Here is a 22608-nt window from a genome sequence, read left to right as displayed (position 1 = left end):
CACTAATTGGGACGTAGGAAGCTGTGAATCATTCCTAAGCCAGAAACTGCCCAAGTTTTACTCAACTCTACTATTATTATCAGCTATCTATTTAAATGCCAGAGACAGCAGAAGATACAAATGGCAGAGATTAAAACAAACATACAGTCAGAAACAAAACATTGACTTTAGTAATCCTCAGCATCCTGTTAAATGAGTTGCTATGTGCCCATGGGTTCCACACTCACTCCCCAGTGGTGATTGATTAGCAGCATACACACTCAGTCCCTAACACTAGATGGCCTCGGATTTCGGACGCATCCTCTATAACGTCCGCAGAGGGATTCCCTCAGCTGTAAAGCTCTCTTCTTCTAAGGAAGATGCCATGCATTCTTAATAGAAGAAAATAAGGGGAAATAGAAAAGTCAGATGACAGATGGGTAAATGAAATCATGCCAAGGGAAGAAAGGATTACTGATTTAAAAAAATGTAAACAGATTAGACAATATGACTAAGCAATACCAAATTCCATGGACATTTGTAATGTTTATGAATGGGGTGGTTGCAAACTGCACAGGGTCAGAGTGCCAACAACAATCTATCTAAAAATGGCTTTAAAGGGGGAAAAGGAAATTATTTGAACAAAAGCCATCGAAATCTTCCAATGACAGAAAACTCACAGCTCTTGTGGAAGAAAATAAGTAAATAAATAAATATTTATTTTTTGAGGAGGGGAGTTCAAACTGCCTAACTTCCCTGGGTATCAATAAAGTTGGGTCTGACTAATGGAGAACACTGGTAGAAACATCCTCCATGAACGTTGTCACTATTGTCCCCTGATCCCAGGTGTTAGATCCCAGCCGAAGACAGCTTCCTGAAAGGTCAGGATTTCTAGGGAAATGCAAATGTGAGTGGGAATACAGTGTTTCACATTATCATGATTTCTGGGAATCAAGTAGCTGGGGTGTACCTCCTCTCTCTCCATGCCTACCAGAGCTCATACACTGTTCAAAAGATCAGTCTCTTCCATGCTAATGAGGTGAATTTTATGGGGAGAGCAGGATGTATTTAAAGTCTTCCAGATCAGCCTACAGACTGCTACAACTACAGTCCACAGACCATCATCATCAGCATGACCAGGGACCTTGCTAGGAATGCAGAATCTGGGGCCCTAGGTGATTTGTATGCAATTAAAATTTAAGAAGCACTGTGAATGTACTAAAAATATTTCTTACTCCTGTGATTAGGTATTTCTCTCCCCACATGTGAGGGATCAATGCAGTGAGGCCATTTCTAGGACAATCCAAACATCAAGATGAATGACAGTAATGAATTATCACACATTGAATTTAAAGAAATCAATGCTTATAATAAGCATGAATCCATGCTTATAATAAGGAGATAAGCAAATGGGTGAAGTGGATGCTCTTCTTTACAATGGAATGTGTAATAGAATTCACGATTTATAAATATATAAGGAATGAAAGAGTCAGGAACCACCATTTTGCAACAACCACGGTTGTAATGGATTCAGGCAAGAATCTCCAGAGATCCTAAAACCATTAGGTGAAAGTTTCTTGAGGAGTAGGATATATACATACATGTATGTGTATATATACACATACATGTATGTATATATATGTGTGTATATATATACATATATGTATGTGTGTGTGTGTATATATATATATATATATATATATATATATATATATATATATATAGTTTTGCAGTTATCTCTCTGCAGATTACTTCTAAATTACAAAGGGAAAACAGTATCCTGACAGTGGAGAATTCTGTTGGACATTTCCTAAACCAAGTGATTAAATTTAATGTCATCAGTAATGAGACCACCTGACGTCAATGTACCTGCTGAGGTGATACACTTAGGAGGATATGAGTTCTGAGATCTGAGATAGGAGATCACCTGCATAATACTTCTGCCAGGAATGCATAACCTGACTCTAATCATGAGGAAATATAAAATAAGCCCATACGAAGGGGCATTTATTTTATAAGACAAATGGCCTGTACTTTTCAAAAATGTCAATGTCATGAAAAACAAAGAAAACTGAGAAAGATGAAAGAAACTACATAACTAAATGTAATCTGTGATTACAGATTATAGTTTTAGGACTGTTTCCTGGATTAAGACTTCCTTCCTGTTGTTAGATGTATATTGTTATAAAGACATCATTGAGACAGGTCTGCACATTAGGTAACACTACTATTGTATCGATGTTACCTTCCTAAACACGGTAACTGTATCTCCTTTTGAGGTGATACAAACTGAAACATTTAGAGGCCAAAGGTCATATCTGCAACCTACTGTTATTGAGTAGTTCAGTGAGAACTGTAATAATATATGCATATAGAGATACAAAGCAATATGGCAAAATGTTAACAAACAATAAATCTAAGTGAAAGGTATATGGATATTCATTGAATGACTGTAGCAAATTTTCTGTAGATTTCAAATTTGTCAAAATAAAAAATTAGAAATAGAAAAAAAAAACAGTGAAAGACCAAAAAACAATTCAATCACAAATGGCCCCCCAACCCACAACCTTCTGGTAGAAGGATACAGAATATCATAATTAACTGTACCCTCTCCCCACACAGAGCAGTCTTGAAATTGAATACAATGAAATGGCAGGCTGCAAAAAATCACTCTTTAAAAGATTTTTAGGAAAAATCACTTTTTGGGCTAAAAGCCCGCTTTCTGGAGATGCACCGCGTAATTCTTCTACAATGTGCCATGGCTTGTTACCATCACAGGAAATAGAAAGGTGAGGCAGACCAAGAGCCTGTTCTCATGGAGCTTGCATTTAAGTAGAAGGAAACAGACAATAAACAAATAAACGATGTCAGATAGCAGTTAAGTGCTACAGAGAAAACTAAAGCTGAGAGGGACTGCAGGGGAGTGCTGTTTAAAACAGGGTGGTCAGAGGACTGCAGCCAAGGGTCACTGAGCAGAGACCTACATGAGGTGAGGGACTAAACTATATGAGTGTCTTGGGGGAAGAGTGTAACAGGCAGACAGCACAGCATGTGCAAAGGCACGGAGGCACGATCACAGAGTGAGGTGGAGGGTGTAGGAGATGAGATCAGAGGTCAGTATCCCTTACAGGACAGTATCAAGGCCTTCTTGTTTAGTCTGATTGCTATCTCCCACTTCTCCATTTGTCCAGTGAATGTCCTCTGTGCTCTGGCCAGCCAACTTTGCAGTACCACCAGGAAGGGGCCACTGTGGCTAAACAGCTAAGTTTGCTCTGCTCAGTGTGTAGAGCTCCATACAAGCTCCCCTTCTCCATCTCAGGTTATTTCTTCCACGTCCGAGGAAACATACTCTGCCTAATTCCTTCCTCCCTTCACTCTCTGTTAACCCTCAAAGGCCTCAGAAATGTTCTCTTTGGTTTGGGGGGTTAAAAAAAATGAGCCCTATCACAGCTGACAAGCTTGAGAGTTGTATTTACAACATCCAGCGCTGGTTTTCACAGAATCATCGCCCTTTCCTGGATGTGCAGTTTTGAAGGGGACTGAAGCGCAATAAACCATTGGTGCCATCACTATAAAAAAAGTCTTTCACAACACCCAGAAAAGGCTTCAGAAAACTGTGCCTACCTCTCCATTTGCCTTTAACCCAACTCGCTTTTCTTTAAGAGTTCTGCTGTTACGCTACTTGAAGGCAGGGATCACCCTGTTCGCTCTTTTTTTCCCAGTGACAAGCACAAAGTCTGCCACATAAAAGTTCTTCTGTAAATATTTGTGGAACTAGTTTATAGATTAAAAGATTAAAAAGCCAATTTCTGGTTAAGCTTGTTATGAGGGCTGCCAAAATGTTAATACTGTACCTTTCCTATTAACTGTAAATTATTCAGATGCAGTCTGATGCAGGGCAAGCTGCTTGGCACATAGTAGGGACCTTGCCAGGCATTTGGTGGATGGAGGGATGGTTAGATGGACGACTGACCACACATCAGATAGGAGTTGGGAAACCCATCACTTATAATATTTATAATAGAATTTTTAGAGGAAAAAAAAGTACTTTGAGTTTGGTTCATAGCAATTAGTTCATAAATGAACTTTGGATACAATACTGTTACTTGTAATATTGGTTTCTGAGACCACAGGTACGTTTTTACTTACATACTATTGGGGAGGGGTGGCAGAGAGGTGTGCCACATAATTTGGAAACTCAGAAAAAAGAAAATTAATTCAATAATATCCTTTCAAACTATTTGAGAGCAACCGTGCTCAAGAATGGATGACAGAGAATGAAGGAAATAAAGATTCTGCCCAACTTAGTGACTCTAATGAAGGACAGAAATACATTTGATGTTTTAAAAACGATTATATTTAGGGGCGCCTGGGTGGCTCGGTCGGTTAAGCGTTTGACTTCAGCTCAGGTCATGATCTCATGGTCTGTGAGTTCGAGCCCCGCATCGGGCTCTGTGCTGACAGCTCAGAGCCTGGAGCCCGCTTCAGATTCTGTGTCTCCCTCTCTCTCTGCCCCTCCCCTGTTCATGCTTTGTCTCTGTCTCAAAAATAAACGTTAAAAAAATTTTTTTTAAAAGATTATATTTACAGATCTAATCTCACTGGACTGGAAGGACTAGGGTACTAAATCTGTATTCGTTATAATTTGGTTTGCCCACATAATTTTAAAGAATAGTTTTGGGATGCCTCGGTGGCTCAGTCAGTTAAGTGTCGGTTAAGCTCAGGTCATGTTCTCTGGTTTGTGAATTCGAGCCTCGTATCAGGCTGTGTGCTGACAGCTCAGAGCCTGGAACCTGCTTTGGATTCTGTGTCTCCTCCTCTCTCTGCCCCTCCCATGCTCATACTCTGTCTCTGTGTCTCTTAATAATAAATAAATGTTGGGGCGCCTGGGTGGCGCAGTCGGTTAAGCGTCCGACTTCAGCCAGGTCACGATCTCGCGGTCCATGAGTTCGAGCCCTGCGTCGGGCTCTGGGCTGATGGCTCAGAGCCTGGAGCCTGTTTCCGATTCTGTGTCTCCCTCTCTCTCTGCCCCTCCCCCGTTCATGCTCTGTCTCTCTCTGTCCCAAAAATAAATAAACGTTGAAAAAAAAATTAAAAAAAAAAATAAACGTTGAAAAAAATTTTAAAAAAGAACTGTTTTTAGAAAGATTACAAATTTAATACATAATATATCCAATTACATATACATAATATAGATATTCAATTTAAATACACTGAACACACATTCTGAGTTTTACAAAAATCTTCACTGCTGGCATTTTGTGAGAAAGAAGTTAAAACTTGTACAGTTAGAAAACTTTTAACACTGCCCAGATAAAGGCACTCTGTTACATTTCTCAAACTTGGTGGCCTACACAGCACTAAATCAATACCCAGAGCACTCATTTTCAGAACCAGAAACTGAGGCAGTTAACAGGGGAAGGCATTTGAGGAGGAAGAGAGAAAACAAGGACAGAGCAACCATCAATTGGGACTGGGGGAAATTTTGCTATGACAACTAATTGCTTTTACTCTCTGAGCTTTCCGTCTTTGTATTTTTTGGGGGTTCTCATGCTAATCATCTCCCAAGATTTTTGAGAACCAAAAGTTCTACCATTTCATATCAATTTGTTTCCGATGTTGGTAGTTGCCAAACAGGCTAATTAAACAACAATGACAACCAATGCTGCAGAGAATAGAGGGGTTTGAGACGGAGGACCATGAAGAGAACTTGAAGGGTGTGCTGTGTCTCCATGATTCTCACTGCTGGGGAAAGCCCCAGACTACATCTCTAGCCACATTCAGCATGTGGATTCAGCAGGAATTGTCTATGATCGCATTCTAAATCATTTTATAATAGAGTGTATTATAGAAATAGAGAAATATTTTTGCTGAAGGCCTACTGTATATCAGGTACTGTGACAGTTGTCTGAGAACAATGGTAAATTACACAGACATGACCCTTTCCTCAGGGAGCTTATATTCCAAAAGAATTAAATATTAAACAAATATCTGTAAAGTAAGTATTAGTTAAGGTATCTAAGACAGTTGAAAGCAAACTTCTAACAAAAGGAGAAGAGACTAACATGAGAAATTTTTCATGAAAAACTTAGGATCACATAACGTAAACAATCCAAGTGACCTTAAAGGTCACACATTAAATTTATTAACCAATCCTGGCACCCTGTCTAAGACGTCCCTAACAATACCTCTCTTCTATATTGCAAAGCTAGTCAGAATATTTTATAAGGAGTAAAGAGTGGGCAGGAATGTATGTAAATGAAACATTATATTGGTAATTCTAAAACATTTCTTTATAAAAGAGAGTAACTATTTAAAAATGCCTTCTCTAAATTTAACACTATTTCATTTGTAGTTCCAGTTCCACAAAATGGAACATTTTTACAATTAAAAAAACATTTTTTTTTAATGTTCACTTATTTTTGAGAGAGAGAGCACACGTGCTCAGGGGAGGGGCAGAGAGGGGGGAGACACAGAATCCCAAGCAGGCTCCAGGCTCTGAGCTGTCAGCACAGAGCCCCACATGGGGCTCAAACCCACGGACTGTGAGACCATGACCCAAGCTGAAGTCAGACACTTAACCAACTGAGCCACCCAGGCGCCCTGAACATCTTAACAATTTTTGATGTCATGCTCCACAAACTCAATCGACTACAACAAACAGCAACTAGTTGTACAGTCACATGAAAACTATAAAAGCATTACATCAGCTTACACACACTTCAAAAATGTGGATCTTACTGAAATTATTAGATTTGCAATTAAACTTACCCTAAAAGAAGGTTTAAAATTTTTTAACTCCTACACTTGCTTCTGTTCTTCACATGATGCCTTCATTGAAAAAATAAAAGACAGGGGCGCCTGGGTGGGGCAGTCGGTTAAGCGTCCGACTTCAGCCAGGTCACCATCTCGCAGTCCGTGAGTTCGAGCCCCGCATCAGGCTCTGGGCTGATGGCTCAGAGCCTGGAGCCTGCTTCCGATTCTGTGTCTCCCTCTCTCTCTGCCCCTCCCCCGTTCATGCTCTGTCTCTCTCTGTCCCAAAAATAAATAAAAACGTGGAAAAAAATTAAACAAAATAAAATAAAAGACATATAAAATATACTCCAATTTTGAAATTACAATGAAAAGGAAACAAAAATGTTAGGGAAAGTAAAAAAAACAGTAAGAAAGAAAATTTCCATTAATAGGTAGTGTATTTGTTGGCATATAGTTTTCAAGAAGTTAAAAATGTGACTTACACAAATATAAACTGAGCATTTGTCAAATATTTATTTAAACTATTAATGAGAAAACCAGCAGGATGATACATCTGGTTCGGTGAATATATGAAAGACTGGAGTATATACAGTCCATGAAAGAATACAATAAGCTTTAAAAAACAGTTTAGATATAAAACTAGTTAATGTCCTATAGGTCAATAAAACTCTAAACTTTGGGGATTATCTTCTCCATCAGACAAATAATTTGCAAGTTATCTACAATTAACATCTAACTTCATAAAATCTGGGTCTCAATCAACAGCAAACAGTAAGTTACATAAAGGTATGTTTCCCCAGAGAATGATGTGATCCTTGGCCGGGTATGTCTGACAATGTTCCAGTCTAACATGGAAAGGGCATGCGACATCCTTGTGCCTTATTCCTAAGTACTGGATAGCTTTTCTTACGACCTGGATATGCAATAAAACCTTGGGTATACAACACCCTCGTGCAAGGGTTAGTCCTGAAAGTGACATGCTCTACAGACCTTAATTTAGACCTCGAAATGCTGAGTACTAAGGGGCACACTGATGGTTGATGGCTGAACAGTCTCCCTGCCCCCCAAACAAGGCTGCAAAATCAGTTTATCCACTTCCCTGCTTTTTAGCACATGGTTAGTCTCTATTCTTCTGTATCAGAGAATCTGCTGCCTATCATGTGTTGCTTCTACCAACACATTTCTTTTCTGTTTTTCTTCCTTTGACAGTATCCCTTTGTATGAATACTAGTCATATCTACCTTTATTTCATTTTACTTTATGTTAAAGATTTTATTTTTTAAGTAATCTCTACATCCAACGTGGGGCTCAAACTCACAACGCGGAGATCAAGAGTTTCATGCTCTACTGACTAAGCCATCCAGGTGCCCCAATCATGTCGACCTTTTAACCAAAAAATATCTAACTCCTTCAACATAAATACATCTAAACGTTCTAAGTCAGGGTTTAATAATAAACACCACATTACGCGGTATCAATGGTTAATCCCTTTGCCCATGCACTCCTTGTTCCAAAATTAAGAGGCACATTGAAAATGTTTATTGTTTAAGATTAACAACCTCTACTAACTGAAAACCAATTGAGTAACAAGAAGGAACTTTCAAAAGGCTTCTAAGGAGTCAATGTAGTAAAAACTTCCGGCTCTATATTACATTACACGTATACATTACATGTTATATTCAGTATCCTTCATTTAGAGCCTTAATAATTAATACTAATTATGGCTATGACACAATGTGCCAGACACTGTGCTAATAGAGGCTTTACAAATTTTATCCAATTTAATCCTTACGACAATCCTGTGAACTGGTTTGTGTTGTTAACCCCGTTTTTCAGATGAAAAAACTGAATCACAGAAAATTGGTGAAGTTTCCCCAAATCACGATGGTGGTGGGAGTCAAGTTCAGGTTATTTAGCTTGAGAGCCCATAGGCTTAACCACTATGGCTACATCAAAGAAGACAACAGAAGGATTCTAAAAACAGGTATCCTCACCATCATCATCATCACAACAGCACTTACATAGCATTTTTTTAATATGCAGGCATTATTCTAACAATGGACATACAAAAACTTGTCTATGTCTCACAATAAACATATGGGGTAAGTAGGATTATTATTCCAAATTTACAGAAGAAAAAATTGAGGCGAAGAGATGTTAAGTACCTGCCCAAGGTCACTATGTTAAAAAGATGCAAGGCTGGGGGAGAAACCCGGGTAGTCTGGCTCCCAAATCCAAGACCCTCCCTGAAGCCATGGTGCTTCTTGCAACAATTTAAAAAGCAGAGTAAAGTAAACAGTCCTAACTCTTCAGAACCTCTGAGGTTGGAAATCACCACATTAAAGCACAGAACCATAACTAAATGTTCATTACTATAATCAAAAATCATCAAGAACAGATTAAAAGGTTTTCACTCAGCCTTGTTAAGAAGGCAAAAAAGTAACACACTTAAAATTTCAACCAAGATGAGTTTCTAAAAAAATGTTTTTCTGGAAAGCTAACTCAATACAGAACAAATGAGGTGTTACAGTAGCTTTTTAAAAATCCTTCTGTAGAAATTGTTTTTGTTCTCATAGCTTTGGGGTTTCTCAGAATTCCCTCAGGGGCTGTGGGTGGTTGAGGGAGGAGGGGAGAAGACAGGACCTTGCTTCCCCACTCCACCTTCAAATGAGTAGCTGTGTTTATATATTTAACATACTGGGTTTCCCCATAAACTTTCATTTTGATGGGACCTAGGCTCCCATGAGAACTCAGTCTGAGTGGGCAGCCCTTCTCGACCTTATAAAGCCTTCCCCATCACTTCCCCCAGCATCCCAGAGGCTGTACCTCATGGCATGTCTCTTCTCGCTTCTTGAATCTCATGCCCTAATAACTTTCCCACTTGACCTTACCTTACCATTCTTCTCTGTCAACAATTATCACAACCACTGCCAACGTTTATCAAACTCCTTCCCACATGGTAGGCTCTTGGTTCAGTGTGTTTGCATCAATTATTTCATGAATATGCTCTCTATGAATTAGGTTCTATTACTGTCCCCGTTTTATAGAGGAGGAAACTGAGGCTTAATTTGCCCACCATCCAGTGACCAAGAGTGATGGAAGCAGGATGAAAAACTAGACGGCCCACTCCAAAGGCCCCTGACTCGTCACCAGTATTCTACCCTGCCTCTCAGTCCACATCAATCCATGTGCAAAATTTTGACTGAGACTCGTGCCTAAAAACAAACAGCAAACACACAAACAAACAAAAAACCAAGAGGCGCCTGGGTGGCTTATTCAGTTAAGTGTCCGACTTCGGCTGGGGTCATGATCTCACGGTTTCTGATTTCCAGTCCTGCACTGGGGTCTGTGCTGACAGTGTGGAGCCTGCTTGGGATTCTCGCCCTCTCTTCTCTCTCTGCCCCTCCTGTACTCCTGTTTTCTCTGTCTCTCAAAATAAATAAATCAATTTCAAAACAAAACAAAACAAAAGAACACCTTTCCTTCTGAGGCAGTGATTCATAGCAGCTTCCCAGCATTGGCATGCGCACCACAGCTTTGGATACAGTATCATCCGCACACGTTGCTGCAGATGCCTGGGAACTTCTGTGCTCTCCCCGACATGCGTGTGTGCTTGGCCCTCCAGTTAGACTGTTTCTCAAAAAGAGGGACTATGTCCCCTGCTCTTTCTGTCTCTTGCTCCCTCCTATGTCCTGAAGGCTCACCTCTACATGTGGCAGGCAGCTTTCTGGGAACACCTGTGGCTTTTCCTCTGGCTCCAGGAAGAGGCTGGGCCCACTCACTGAGTGAGCTGGGAATGCAGGGAAGTTAGTGCCATCCTCCGTCAAGGATGGATGGGGCAAGCTGCTGAGCAAATACCCCAGCTTCCTTGCCCTTTACAGAGGGCAACCTGGAAGCGTGTGCGCTGTTCTCCCGAGTTCCCCTAAGGGACTGAGCTCTAGGCGCCCACGGAAGTCGACTCTTTCGCAAATGCACCTTTGTTGCCTTCCTTCTCTTCCCTGTCCCACTTGCCCACTTCCGGGGAGAACCTCTCCAATAAACCACTTCCTCTTCAAAACCCTGCTTTAGGGTATGTTTCTGGGGAAACCAAACTGAGATTTCCTCTCCTTTATTACTGCATTTCTCCATTCTTTAAACAAGAAGGCTGGATAGAGGATCTCTATGGCCTCTTCAGGCTCCAATATCCTATGCTTCCAGTTGAAATAAAGCCAATTTCGATCACAAACTAAAAGTAACAATGGAGGTTACTTCTTAATGAAAACATTGCACCAGATCCTGGAGCTATTGCCGCACTGCACCTCCGTTAATGTGGAAGCAGCTGAGAGGCACTGCCCAGATTCCCCTTCAGTGAGGTCCTCTTAACATACTTGCCGGGGGTGCTGTTGGCCTCTACAGGGATGACCTCAGCTGCAAGGGTCCTTTTTGCTCAAGGTCACACATTTTCCCAAGGTGGCCAACATGCAATGACTGAGGGATACTGGCGGGTAAAGGCCTGACCATCCCAGCCAAGTCAAGACAACCCTGAAGAGCCATTCTAGCTCCAGAGAGAGATGCCCATGGGGCTGACCAAGGTTGTCGCTGGGACTGCACCGCAGCCCAACTTCTCCTTCTTCCCCTTCCTTCCTACCCCCTAATACACATTCTGAATGCCAAGCTCCACCTCAGAGTCTGTTTCCCGGGAAACCCAACCCATGACAATCACATTTTAAATTGTGTTTATTATGCCACGAAAGTCATAGACTTTTGAACTTGGCCTGTGGAAGCAGGGATGTTCTTTTTAATGCTGTAAGACCAGGAAGCCAGAGACAAGGAGGGAAAGAGCTATTTTTTTTTTAATAAAATGGGAATGAGGCAGATATAAGCCAGTCATGTATGAGATGCAGTTTCGGTTTCTGAACAAAAACAAGAAATATATAAAAGGTCAGCATAGTCAGTGAAACTGGAAGCTGAGGACTCAGATGAGGCAGTCACAGTGGGTGACGAGAGAGAGAGAAGCAAAACAAGAACGGCCTCGCCAAGGAGGAGAAACAGACTAAACATACCAAACACACCCAGTCAAAAATCATGGGGTAGAAGTAATCCATCTCAAAGAGGGCCCTCTATTTCAAGAGACTACAACAAATGCATAAGAGGTATTATGCCATGGTATGACAAAAGCAAGTGCCATCCTGGGAATTCCCACTAATTAAGCTCAGGGTTGGATCACTGCTACTGAAGAGGCCAGGGAGAGTCCCATGGTACTGCCCCTAGGGGGGGCCTTTGCTGAGAACTCTCCAACAACACTGAAAGTCAGAGACGGCTCTCCGACCACAGGCAGATCTGCCTCTTGAGAGGAAGCCCGTGATGCTGTTTGGCCTATGGTGGTGCCCAACTGGTGGCATCCAGTCACCTCCTCTGCTGGACTGTGACCTCCTGGACAGTACAGAGTGCAAGGGGTGGGTAAGGAGGGTGACTAAAACTTAAAACAAGGAAGGCGTTACTGAGAAGGTGACGCATGAGCCAAGACCAAAAAGAGATGAGTAGTTAGTCTTATGGTTATCTGAAGAAAGAGTGGTGATGAGCAGCGACATGGAAGGGCCACTAGCAGGAAGGATGCTGATGCCCAAGGAGCAGCAAGGGGGCCAGAGTGACTGAGAACTGAGAAGGCGCTGAAGTCAGGGAGGATAATGGCCAGATCATGCAGGGCCTTCTGGGCCACCATAAGACCTTCTACGTGGGGAAGATGGGAAGCCAGGGAAACATAACTAGCTACAGCGACAAGCTCTGACACTCCTATTCCCTTCTCTGGATTGATTTTTCTCCATAGCGGTTCTGACTATCTGACAAATTATATGTTATATACTTACTGGCTGTCTCAACACATTAGAATCTGAGCTCCATGAGGGCAGACAAATTTTGTCACCTGGATTCATTGCTGTAGACTACCCCTCTTCTCCATGGCCACACCAGTGTCTGGCACTTAATAATCAATATTTATTGAATGGATGAATGGATTGTCTTGAGAAGAAGCTGAAGATCTCTTTTCTAAATGGCAATATGAATCCAAATCCAAACAAGGAGAATAACATTTCTGCTTCCTCGGAAGGTGTGTGTTTAAATCAGTCCTGTAAGGCCAAAATACCAAATAACTATTTATTAGCTCTTTTAGGCACCTAGGCAAGGCCCCAAAACCAAATATGTTTCTAATTTCTAAGAACCGGATGCCTAGATGCAGGAGGAAATGGCAAAAGCATCAACAGTTTGGGAGGGGGAGGTTTTACATTTATGGAATTCATTCATTAAATACATATTGAGTGACAGTGTCTATGAGATGCTCAATAATGAGGTTTAAAATGAATAGGATTGGAGGGTGCATGGGCGGCTTATTCGGCTGGCCAACTGACTCTTGAGTTAGGCTCAGGTCATGACCTCATGGTTCATGAGTTCACGCCCCATGTCAGGATCTTCTCTGACAGCGAGGAGCCTACTTGGGATCCTCTCTCTTCCCCCCTCTCTCTGTTCCTCCCCTACTCATGCACCCTTTCTCTTTCTCTGTCTCTCAAAATAAATAAACTTTAAAAAATGAAGGGTAAAATGAATAGGATTTCAGAGCCACTGGCTTTCTGGGCACCATCGGCTGGCAATTCTCAAGGCAGGAGGGAGGAAGTTGGGGTGGGGGGGGGTGGGGTATTTCCAAACTACACTAGTTCCCAACCTGGCAGGATGGAGATTCTTCTTTGAAAATCACTGACCTAGACAATTTTCAGGGGTGCCTTCTGGATGTAAAAATGTTTGAGATTCACTGGTTTAAGAAAACGTGTCCTTTTTATATATAAAAGTTTTCAACATACCAATAGTTTATGATCCAGAAAGTTTTTTTTAAATCCGTTTGTGTGCCTTTTCATAATACTTACGTTTTCAGATCAATCCACAGACTCAAACATAACTAAAATGATTTACATGCATAGTGGGGAAAAGGGTGTAGGAAAACATCTCTGAAATTTAATGAACACAATGAAAATATGCTGATGCTGGGAGGAAAAGTGAGGAGGGAATGGGGGTGGCAGAAAGCTGTCCAGGAGGTGCTGAAGGAGGAGTCAATCAAGGGGCCTAAGGTTCCGTTTCCCCTCTGGAAGCAAGGTTCCCACACACTCCTTACAACTATTCGCCTTTTTATCACTAAATTTAGAAATTCTTTGTGGACTTACATCAGTTGTTTACCCTCGCAGGGTCTTCCTGTTTCACTGTAAAATGGGGGCTATTTTACAAATCACACCTGCCAGGAGTTAAATAACAGAATACATCCAGCATGTAGAGCTCAATGCCTGGACCTCAGTAAGCTCTCAATAAATGTCAGCAATTGTGATGATAATACTGCCCATGAGACCTTATTTTCCCAAGATGTGGCACTGACATACATGTCCCATCCCATAGGCTCTACTTATAGTGTGATGCTCCCCCAGAGAGAGGTGGGTCTATGATCCTTCCTCCTGAATCTGGGCAGGCCTCTGACTAGGCAGAAGTGACCCTCTGTGACTTCCAAGACTAGGTCATGAAAGGTGATACAGCTTTTCTCTGATTCTTTCTCTTTTGGGACATGCTCCTTGGGAGCCCTCAGTGGCCATTAGCAAGTCTGCTTCCCATGATGCTTCTGTGCTGGAGAGACCACATGGAGACATCACACAGGGTGAAGAGCATGTTCGAAGAGCCCAGGTGTCCCAGACCCGGCACCATATAAGTGAGCACACCTTAAGGCGGTCCCAGCCCCCAGTCTTTGAGTCTTCCCTCCTGATGCTGAGCGGAACAGAGGCCACCCGGCCGACCACAGTCTAAGTTCCCGACCCAAATAAACCATGAGAGATAACAGATGATTGTTGTTGTTTTAAATCATTAAGTTTTGGGGTGGCATGCCTCTCACCATTAGATAACCAGAACACTGCCAATCAACTCCCTCGTCTCCTTCTAATACAGCAACCATACCAAGTGATTCTTCTGTTTAAAAAAGGATTCAAGTGGGGCTCCACCTCATGCGTGGGATAAAAAGAACCTGGAAGCTCCTCAACAGACTGTGAGATGTGAAGGCAGGGACTGCGTCTTGTCCACCAGTGACTTCCCAGAGCCCCAGCAGCTCCTCGTCTAGCAAGTACCTTCACTGGGCAAGAGGAGCCACACAGCATGGAAAAAAGTACACAGGAAGATGAATGACGAAGCCATGCACCCAACAAGTAGAAACTTAGCTCCTTCCAGGTAGTCCTGGGGATACTGCTGCCAAGTTCCTCTCAACTCGTCTGTAGGAACCTGCTGAGCATTCTGACACAAGCATGGTCCTGTGATGGACTTTACACCCCCTGGGCAACACCTGACCAGGAGGGGATGGGAGCAAGGGATGAAAATGAATTACCCCTCCCTCACTCTGTCTTTCCATCGGGCAATTCTAAGGCATAATCTTGGACCATCAGTCCCCTGTGAGATCACGCCCCAGCTGCCCACAGTGGTGACCAAGTTACTGAATGAACCTTAAATTGGGTTTTCTTCTTTCCTTGTTAAGTCTTCCCAGTCCCCAAATCCTGTTCTTTGAGATTACTCCTCAAATAAACAAATTGTCCCTAAACCCTTGTCCACATTCTGACATTCAGAGGAACCCAGGCTAGGACAGTGTTTAAATTTGATTTAGCAAGATATGACTTATATTCAACAACTCAGAAGTATTAATAACCCTTATAAGGCCAGCTATCTTATAGGAATCTAGGTGCCAATAGAAATGATAAGAAAATAAAGAAATACTGGGCTTTCCTTACATGATTCCACTTGGAATTTTCCTTTAATATTTGGCTTTTCTTTTTCCTTTGGAGGGAGGAGGTATCTAGCTATTAAGAGGCATTTTTCTCCAATGTGTGTGGTGGTATTTACTCCTTTGAATTCATGACCATAAACTTCTAATGGGCTTTTAATGCTGCCAGGTAATCCTGCTACATGTCCCTAGTCTGTTAAATCACCCAAACCATCTTCCCCATCCTCATTCTCAACTGTTTCTTGTTCCTCTGAGAAAATGGAAGCATCAGAAGAGAACCCCCCACACTCCCACCACATTCACCCACTCTGTACTCTCTGCCTTCTCTACGAACACCATAAAGAACTCACCATTCTCCTATTGAAGTAGGCACCCGACTCAAGCCCTCAGACCATCCTTATGCCTCCTCTCCTCTGCAGCAAAACGCTTCATTAGCGTTGCCCCACTCTCCACTTCAGCTAACCCAGCAGCAGCATTGGTCACAAGCAACCACTCCCTCCTCCTTGATACGCTTTCTTCACTGACTTTCCAGGACACAGCCCTTTCCTCCTTGGTTGATCGTTCTCGGTGTGCTTTGCTATTCCCTTCTTTCAGTGCCAACTGTTGAGCGCTTTGTCCTCCTCTTCCCAGTCTCTGTTCATTCTACTGGAGATCTCATCCAGTCCCACAGCTTTAAGGACCATCCCTATGCTTTCAACACCTCCAGACTCATATCCAACTGCTTACCCTGTATCTTCATGTTCTATGGCTGTTGTAACAAAGTACCATGAACTGAGTGACTTAAGGCAACACAAATTTACTATCTTATAGTTCTGTCGGTCAGGTATGGGTCTGACTGGGCTGAAATCAAGATGCTGGCAAGGCTGTGTTCTTTTCCTGAGGCTCCAGGGGATAATTCATCTCTTTCCCACTTCCAGCTTCTAGAGGCCACCTCTATGTGCCTTGACCAGTGCCCCACTTCCTGCATCTTCAAAGTCACCGCATCTCTCTGACCATTCTTCCAGAGTCGTATCTCCCTCCTACCACCACAGAAAAGGTTTTCCACTTTTAAGGCTGGGCCCACCTGGGTAATCCAGAAAAGTCTCTCTGTCTCAAGATCCTTAACTTAATCACACTTGCAAGGTCCCTCTTGATATCATATTCACAGGTTCCGGGGGTTAGGGTGTGGACATATTTGGAAGCCATTATTCTGCTACCAAACTATGCATCTTCAATTGGATGTCTAGAAGATAAGCTATCCTTGGTGTGTTGAAACTGAACTTGAATTCTCCCCTCCACCCTAGATCTCCCCCACCTATAGTTTCCCACCTCTTAGTTGACAGCAATGTCATCTTTCCTGTTATTCAGGACGTAAATTATAGAATTATCTTTGACTCCTCTCTCTCTCTTATCTCACATATAAGTCACAAAGAAATAGATTTTATTTTCAAAATATGTCTATAATCTGACCACTTCTCATCATCTCCACTACCACTGGTCTAAGCCACCACCACCTTGTGCCAAGATTTCTACTATCACTTCCTAACTGGTCTCCTGGCTTCTCCCCTACAGCCTATTGTCAGAGCAGCCAGCATGATCCTCTCAACAATTAAGTCCCATCAGATCACTTTTCTGATCAAAATGCTGCAATGACTCTCTAGCTCACTTGGAATTATAGCCAAAGCCCTTCGTGGTCTCCATTCTCCACTCCAGTTGCCTTCATGACCTCATCTCCTACTGTTCATTCCCTTGTGCTCTTCACTCCAGCCACACTGGCCACTTGTTCTGCCTCTACCACCCCAAGCGGACCTCACGTTAGCACTTGGCTCTCTTTGTTCCCTCTGCCTGGAAGATTCTTTTCCCAGCCTGGCTAACTTCCTTGTCCCCGTATTAGTTTTCTATTGCTGCCATGAGCAATTACTACAGATTCAGTGGCTTAAAACAACACTCATTTATTATCTCATAGTTCTGTAGGTCAAAAGTTCTGGTACAGCATGGCTCAGCTGAGTCTGCTGCACAGAGTCTCACAAGGCCAAATTTAAGTTGTCAGCAGGGCTGCATTCCTTTATGAAGGCTCTGAGGATAAATCTGCTTCCAGGATTTTCCAGGTTGTTGGCCAGATTCAGTTTCTTACAGCTGTAGTACTGAGGTCCCATGTCCTCACTGACTATCACTGGGAGGTTGCTCTTTGCTCCTAGAGGCTCCCTCCTTCCTTCTCATGCTTTCCATGCCTCCGCCCTCCAGCACTGTGGGTTCAGTCTCTCTCATGTTCCAACATCAGCTACATCTCTCTGATTCTAACCATTACTCTACTCTCCAGGGCTCTCTGAGTCGATTGGGTCACGCACATAGCCAGGATGGTCTCCATATTGCAAAGTCTGTAACTTTAATTAAAGGTTGAAAGTCCTTTTTGCTATGTAACCCATCTACAGATTCTAGGAATCAGGGAGTGATGTCTTTGGGGGCCATTCTGCGCTCCACACCTCCTTTCCTGACCATGGTATTTACACTGCAACTCAGCTCTCCACTCATCACCCACCTTTCATTTCCCTTTTCCTACTCAACTTTTTCTGTTTTCCATACCTCTTATCACTTTATAACAAACCGTATAACAAATACTTATTATGCTTATTGATTATTACCTGTCTTCCTTTGCTAGAAAATAAACTCCATTAGGTCAAGGATCTCTGTTTGGTTCACTGATAGTCCAAAGAGTCCCTGGTAGGCACTCAGTGAATATTTCTTGAATAAATAACTAAACTTATTCTATCCTGAAATATTCTCAAACCCCACTTCCACAGACTGTTTTTAGCTTCAATGGTTTTAAAACACTAATTAGAACAAAGATTCTTGATTTATGGGGAGGAATATGGGTAAGTATCAAATAACTGCTCTCTTAATATTCCCGCATCTAATCAGCCTAGTTCTCACTAACAGCTCAGTTCTCACTAACCAACTCAGTTCTCAGAGCAATGTTGCTGAAAAAAAAAGTTGGTTATTTCCACAAAAATAAGCATGCTTTACTTTTATGCCAGTATCTAAGTACACAAGTAAAACAACTGAGTTGTTGACATCATCTGGTCTCAAACCATACAAAAAAATAAATGGACTAAAATCATCCTGGATGCTCTTTAAAAATCTCTACGAATGCCCGTGGGTGGAAAAATGAACTGTTCTGCACCACAAAAAGGACTAAGACTTACTGGAGTTTAAGAATACAGATTGCCATCAGTCAGTTTAGGGCTAGAGGGATGATGACAAAGCTATAAAGAAAAAAAAAAGAATTTTGGAGCCAAAGTCATTTTAGAAATCAAATCCAAACTTTATAGGAGGAAACTGAGGCTCAGAGAAGGTAAATGACTTCTCTAATCTCACAGAGCTAGACAGTGATGTGATTCTTTGGATATATATTATTACAGAATATGGTGAAAATTAAATTTCTGTTATCTCTCTAGGCATTGAAAGTGTTCATTTAATGAGCTGATTCTCTGCTTCAAAGGGCTGGATCCAGCACAGATGCTCACAGACAGGGAGATTCTGCCTACCAGCACTGTGCCTAGCCCAACTAGGTCAAGATATCTTAGTTCAGGTGGAGTGCTCCAGCCTGGGGACAGTCCCTGAAGGGCACGGCATGGCCATAGACCTTGCAACCTCAGAGTGAGTCCAGGAGGGCCCCTCTACACATCACTGCACTGAGGACAGGCTTATCATGCTACATATCAAGATATTAAAGGGCTTCAGGAAGAAAATGTAATGATATCCGATGAGATTATCTACGTGTTAGTAGAGAAAAATAACTGTTACCCAAAGACCTTGAGGACATCTATAAGTATAAAAGCAAAAATGAAGGAAAGTGCGTATTTTAAGGGAAGAATAGGCAAGACATATTTTGAATGAGGTTCCCACACAAACACAAAAGGCAGCAGGAACTGATGCGAAATAGTTTCTAATTCACCAAATCACCACCTTCTGCTTTATGAATACCTGCAACAGGAATGCAAAAGAGCATAATAATTCAGATCTATATTTAAAACAAGAGACAAGAGCTTGTTTGGTATTTCTTCAGATAATCTTTCATTCACTTTTGAGCGCTTGGCATCAAGAAAAAAACATCAAGAAACTGGTTTATTATGGCAATGTACACAGAGTGACTTATTCAATGGGAGAGCATCAATGTTGTACAGAAGGAGAAAATAAGTCTATTTTTGGAATCACCAATCAACTTTCCTCACCATGGTTACAGGCCATGTTTCATAACTTTCCAGAATCACAGATGATTCAAAATGACCTTGGTAATAATTTAGACCAAATCTCGTATTTTATCCACGGAGAAACTGAAGCTTAGAGAGGTGGTAAAGATCATCCGACAACACGGCCCCTTCATGGCACGTCACAACAGAACTCAAGTCCCCTCCTTCATAAGGAAAAATGTGAAACCATTACCTCAGAAAAAAGGTACCTCTTAATTTCTCTCTGGGTTTTTTCATTTGCAAACGCTATGAAATTGTTTTGGCAGTTAAAACCTCCATGTTTCTACATGATTGGGAAAAACCTTTTCAAAACTACATTTTTCTACTCGTAACTTCAACGCAACTTGAAAATACAGATGTGCTCAACCTGTTCCCTGCTAGCCAAGGGGGCAGATAAGCCATGTGTATTGTATAGGCCTCTACGAACTGTTACTTAATATTTATTCATACTCTTTGGTCTCTAACTTTCCTCCATTTTTATGTAGTTCGTGTGTGTGTGTGTGTGTATATATATATATACACACACACACACACACACACGTGTACATACATGTGTATATTAGGACAGATCTTATTAACTTGGATATTTGGTAGAGGTAGATCAATTAAAAATTAAGGCAATAAAATTTTTCATGTCATTTACTATTAAGTGAAATTCATTTTTAAAATGACCCCCAATCCAAGGGCGCCTGGGCGGTTCTGTCAGTTAAGCATCCAGCTCTTGATCTCAGCTCAGGTCATAATCTCATGGTTTTGAGGGCGAGCCTCATGTCGGGCTCTGTGGTGACAGCACAGAGCCTGCTTGAGATTCTCTCTCTCTCTCTCTCTCTCTCTCTCTCTCTGCCCCTTCCTCTCTCTCTTGCTCTTTCTTCTCTCTCAAAATAAATAAATAAATAAATATCTTAAAAAAATAAAATGACCTCCAATCCAGTAGGACTTCACAGAGAAAGCTTATATGAATTCATCCAGCATTTCTTATACGTGTCTACTATGTGCCAGGCACTGTGTTACGAATTGGAATCTCAGAAGACTGTGTCCCTGCCCTTGCTGAGCTCACAGCCCAGTAGACCCAGGTATGAGCAGGTGGCGTAGTAAGTGCAATTAACAGGGACTGGTCAAGGGAACAGTGGGGGCAAAATGGAGGACGATGATCAAATACCACGGGAATGAAGGGAGAATATCTGGAAAAAGGAGAATACTATTAACTGGGGTTTCTCAAAGGAGGAGAAAGATTGTTCTGGGTAATGAAGATACGAGGAGTATTTTAGATGGAGGACCCGGCATGCACAAATACAGAGACAAAAAGTAGAATGGCTTAGTCAAGGTGCCACTTCCTGTGCATCTGGAACCCTGCAGCTGTAGGCTAACTGGTCTCAGTCTATGTCCATCATCCCCTGTCAGCAACCACACCTCATGGCCCTCATGCCATCTCCTGTCCCCCTCTCCTAAACCACTCGTTCATGCCTTTCCCTTTCTCTTCAAGCCTCCAATACTTCCTCCCCAGTCCTCAAACTCAGTTAAGGAATGCATACACTGCCATCCAGAGAAGTGACAGGGGATGAGGGCAGAGAAAGGGGAGGGCCAGGTCAGAGGCTCTACATGACACTCTGGAGATTTGAACTTTATCCTCAGACAAAGGAGACCCATAGATTTACCTCCACGAGAGAGAAAGGGGCAAGACTCGAGGGAGTGAGGTCCAGGGAGGAAATTAAGGTGAATGAGAAGTAATGACAATCTGACTGAAGTCAGGAGCTATGAAGCAGACAAGGTAATGTTAAGGAAATAAAATCAAAGGCCTACTTTATGATTGAATGGTGGGGAGGTAGAGGAGAGGATTCCAAAGTTTCAGCAGCACAATTATATTTAACTTTAACCCACTGGTTTTAAAGCTTATTGTTTCCAAGAAATTGTAATCACATAATTTTAATGTACATAAAACTATATTATTTGCTTCTAGGATCATCCTTGTAATAATAATAAAACAACAAAATTTGAACTGGGCTAAGGCCTATGAGTTATGAGCAAACTGAATCATTAATCTGCCATTAGCATTGGAAGCTCCTGAGAATAACAGTCCCTTCATCAGAATGCCGTCACTGAATTTTTTAGGACAAATTAGGACCTAAAAGTAAACGCATAGAAAATACTCTAAATTTTTCTAAATAATTGGCAAAGGAAAAATATAAATACATACTAGAATTCTGGCTATGCAGGAACTTTGCAAGTACATATATTTATAGACAAACATATACATAGAAATAGTAAGAAGTAAATTTATAGACTTCTCTGAAGAAAACACAAAGCATCAAAGTTTATAACATACTTTTCCCCAATCTCTTACTGAAAGGATGTAGAAAACAGAAAGATCCGCTAAATGAAGAGACCCCAACTTTGCATTTGTTCATCACTTCAAATATCATTTTGGTATCAGGTGACAACTGGATTTCAATGAAAAGGCCACTTTTTTTTCTTCCTAGATATGTCCTCCTCTGATAGGCACCTCCACCTTATCTTCAGGAACCTAGCAATCCAAGAAGAATCTCTTCTTCATGGACTGTATCCACAAAGCAAGTGAATCTACCTCATAAAGGCTATGTAAGGTGCTTCCCAGATTGCCACAAAAGTCTATCCATGAAGATCGTTACCTATGAGTCACAGCAAAGGTGGGCAGAACTTCCAACAGTGGTTCTCAACCCTATTTGCACAGTAGTGTCACTTGGGGAGTTAAACTACACATGGCCACACACACGTGTATGTCATGTCAGGGCCCCACCGTAGACCAGTCAATTCAGAATCACTAAGGATAGGTCCAAAAGGCACCCAGGTGATCCTCATGAGCAAGGAGGGCTGAGCACCACTAGCCAGGATCTTGCT

The 22608-nt window shown here is 41.9% G+C and overlaps 1 protein-coding gene across 5 annotated transcripts in view; it reads right to left on the bottom strand.

The window, feature by feature from the left end:
- The window catches only part of PCGF5 (polycomb group ring finger 5), a 125375-nt gene that overhangs the window by 89952 nt on the left and 12815 nt on the right, over positions 1-22608 (bottom strand). The window contains exon 1 of one of the 5 annotated variants that reach the window (XM_040485842.1): positions 3043-3054. The exons of the other annotated variants lie outside the window; for them this stretch is intronic. The gene's annotated coding sequence lies outside the window, so the exon portion shown is untranslated. Of the gene's footprint in view, positions 1-3042; positions 3055-22608 lie in introns of those variants that run through there. 5 annotated transcript variants of the gene reach the window in all.

This window comes from Herpailurus yagouaroundi, unplaced genomic scaffold, assembly GCF_014898765.1.
Source record: "Herpailurus yagouaroundi ecotype Mexico unplaced genomic scaffold, PumYag 163, whole genome shotgun sequence".
Lineage (NCBI taxonomy): Eukaryota > Metazoa > Chordata > Mammalia > Carnivora > Felidae > Herpailurus > Herpailurus yagouaroundi.
This window is presented reverse-complemented; position numbering and strand designations above follow the sequence as displayed.